The sequence below is a fragment of the Pogonomyrmex barbatus genome, unplaced genomic scaffold, assembly GCF_055798465.1.
Source record: "Pogonomyrmex barbatus isolate J1 unplaced genomic scaffold, ASM5579846v1 scaffold11, whole genome shotgun sequence".
NCBI lineage: Eukaryota > Metazoa > Arthropoda > Insecta > Hymenoptera > Formicidae > Pogonomyrmex > Pogonomyrmex barbatus.
The window spans coordinates 7,194,485-7,197,413 of NW_028297107.1; the positions used below are offsets into that span (position 1 = coordinate 7,194,485).

Below are 2,929 nucleotides of genomic sequence, written 5' to 3' on the forward strand. Positions count from 1 at the left end.
ACGCATCACAGCTGCCGCAGCAAATCTTGTACACTACATTCCTTTTGGAATGTGCTGGTAAAGCGTATAAACACTGTTATAAACACTGATCTTGCCTCTCAACTTATTCATACTGAAGTACGCGGGTTTTGCGTTAAAATCATCGACAATTTTTTTGAGTTTAATCGCAATTTCCGGAACAAAGAGTAAAAAGAACCATTTTGTTCCTTGTGATTGCTGTTGTTTGACATTCTTGATTTATCGCCTGAATAAAGTTTTTAGTCTCGAATGGACATCAAAGATAAAGTTGAGAGGGTAATTCATTCATTAACAAAGTCATAATTACTAAATTCAAGTTTTTTTAGTGATATTTCGGATGAGACAATAAGAACGCTCTGTCAACAAGTCCAGCAATAGTGTCTCTTTTTTTGGGTGCGAAGGTGCTGGGAGTGAAAATTGAAGTACCTCCCCAAGAATGTGGGTTTATGAAATCAATCAATCTCGTTCTTATTAACAACAACTTTTAAAGTCAAATCGAGAAAATTCAACTTGCTCCACCCTACCTCAGCAGTAAATCGCAATCTAGGGTGATACGAGTTGAACCTTCCAAAAATCTCGTTAATCGATTAATCGGAAAGGAATGGCCATTGCAATGTCATCAACATATTTATAAAGAAATGCCGTAACATCTTCAAGCACGCTCTCCTCCAAATCTCTTAATAAATCAGCTATGATCGGAGACAATGGGGAACCCATGGGTGTTCTAAAGGTTTGCTTATAGATTACATTGTCAAACGTACAAAAGGTAGAATTACTTTTAAGACAAACGAGACTGCATCTAAAAATTTGTCCTTAGGAATATCGCAATTCTTCGAGATGTCTCCCCAGCTCTTAGCAATACTGTCAATTGATAGGTCGATAGGAACATTGGTGAACAAAGAGATCACATCGAAAGAAACAAATGTATGATCATCAATCAATTGTATGCCAGACAACTCGTTAGCAAGTTTAAAACTATTTTCTACATGTGTTGAAGGCTTTGGGATACTTCTTGATAGGAGTTTGTTCAAGAAGGATGCCAGGTAAAGAGGATTATCAATTGACGAGATCAATTATTCGGAGGGGGCATCCCCTTTATGTATTTTAGAGAGCCCGTAAATCCTAGGAAGAATCCCGTCGATACAATAGAAGTGCTTGTACAAAGTGTCAGATATGTAATTAGAGTTTTTCCAGGTTTTGAGAATATCTCTATACTGGCAACTTGCAGTAATAGCCTTCGTAGGATCTTTCGTGATTACGGTATAAGTCTCAGTAACATGTCTATCATCTGCGTAAGTAACTGTTCTTATCTAACGCGTCGGTGACATTATCTTTATCTGCTCGGGTGGATATAATGTCAGGATGTAAATTGTTGTGTAAATTGTTGTGTGGATTTTAGTAATAGGGATAATCTGATGTTAATGCTGGTTTTTTGAGAGGAGAGTGTAAAGAGATTATTGATGATGAGTATTAGCCTATTCCTCAAGTTCAAGCGTGCTTCGGAAGGAAACTTCTGGATGTTATTTTCGATGATCTTAATGAACTCAAAGATGGTTTTTTCCGAGTTGTACGAAGATAAGGCGAAATTTTGAGTTCAAGTTGAAGCAAACACTGGACTTTTTGAGGGATGTAGGCGTTGGACAGATTAAAAAATCCCGTTCTCCTTTCTCTCAAAGCATGAAGAGAAGGTGGGGAGCTTTATCTTTAAGATAGGAGAGAGGATTTAGGGAGGCAACGTAATTTGAGGTAGTGGGTATGATATCGGTGAGAATGAAAAGGGGACAGGAGAATGCGAGAATATTGCAGAGGAAGTGGGAGAAAGAGAGCAGAAGTATTTGATTGGTCTAATGTTTCTAACTTCCCGTTCTTCTTGTTTTTTAATTAACCATTCAGTTTTGTGGTACAGTTTATCATATAATACATACATTTATTATAATACATATATTTAATTGTATATAAAAGTGATAAAGGGACTTATTCTGCGTGATGAAAAAATTATGACACATGTTTCTGGGAATGTGTTGCGAAATCTTCCTCTCTAACCGGAAAAGTTCAGTTTGTGACTGTTTTACGGTTAGGTAAGTACCTTTTAATTCGGTCTTGAGCATTCTAATGATGAGCTTATCTTTTATTTGTTTAAACCGGGCTTTGCTCGAACGGTAGTTAAAAGTTAAGTTAAAATTCTCAAAAGGAACTAAGTGCGGCGGTATGATATGAAATTCCAAACACCTCTTAATAAACTTTATGCGTGTGCTTGTAATAACACTACTACGGTGCTTAATCCAATTCTTTAATAAATCAACGGAATAAGAGTCGAAAGTTACAAGAAAAAATGTGAACTAATGCATTTTTTCAGCCTGCGTAATTAAACATTAATAAAATGATTATATCGATATTAGATATAAGTAGTAAAAGGGCAAATGAGAATCAACATTGTTTACGGTGCGCAATTTACATTCTTCATTACAAATTTAAAAAATATAACATACGTTTCGACTCTAGTTTGAATCATCCTCAGTATATACAAAAATAAAAAATAAAGATAAGATATCGTATTCATTCGACGTGTTCATTAATTTCGCTAATTCGAATTATAATCATACCGTTATCCAAAGAGATAGGACAGTCTTTAAGGGTTGTCAATTATCGGATGGACATCGGCTCACACAAACCGAACAAAGCACGCCCATCATCATAATCCTTCTAAACTTTCCCCTCCAAAAACCAGCATTAACATCAGATTATCCCTATTACTAAAATCCACACAACAATTTACACAACAATTTACATCCTGACATTATATCCCGAGCAGATAAAGATAATGTCACCGACGTGTTAGATAAGAACAGTTACTTACGCAGATGATAGACATGTTACTGAGACTTATACCGTAATCACGAAAGATCCTACG

The 2,929-nt window shown here is 35.9% G+C and overlaps 1 pseudogene; it reads right to left on the minus strand.

Moving 5' to 3' along the window:
- Nucleotides 1-237: 237 nt before the first annotated feature.
- LOC148937751 (uncharacterized) lies at nucleotides 238-735 on the minus strand (annotated as a pseudogene).
- Between the last annotated feature and the right edge of the window lie 2,194 nt (nucleotides 736-2,929).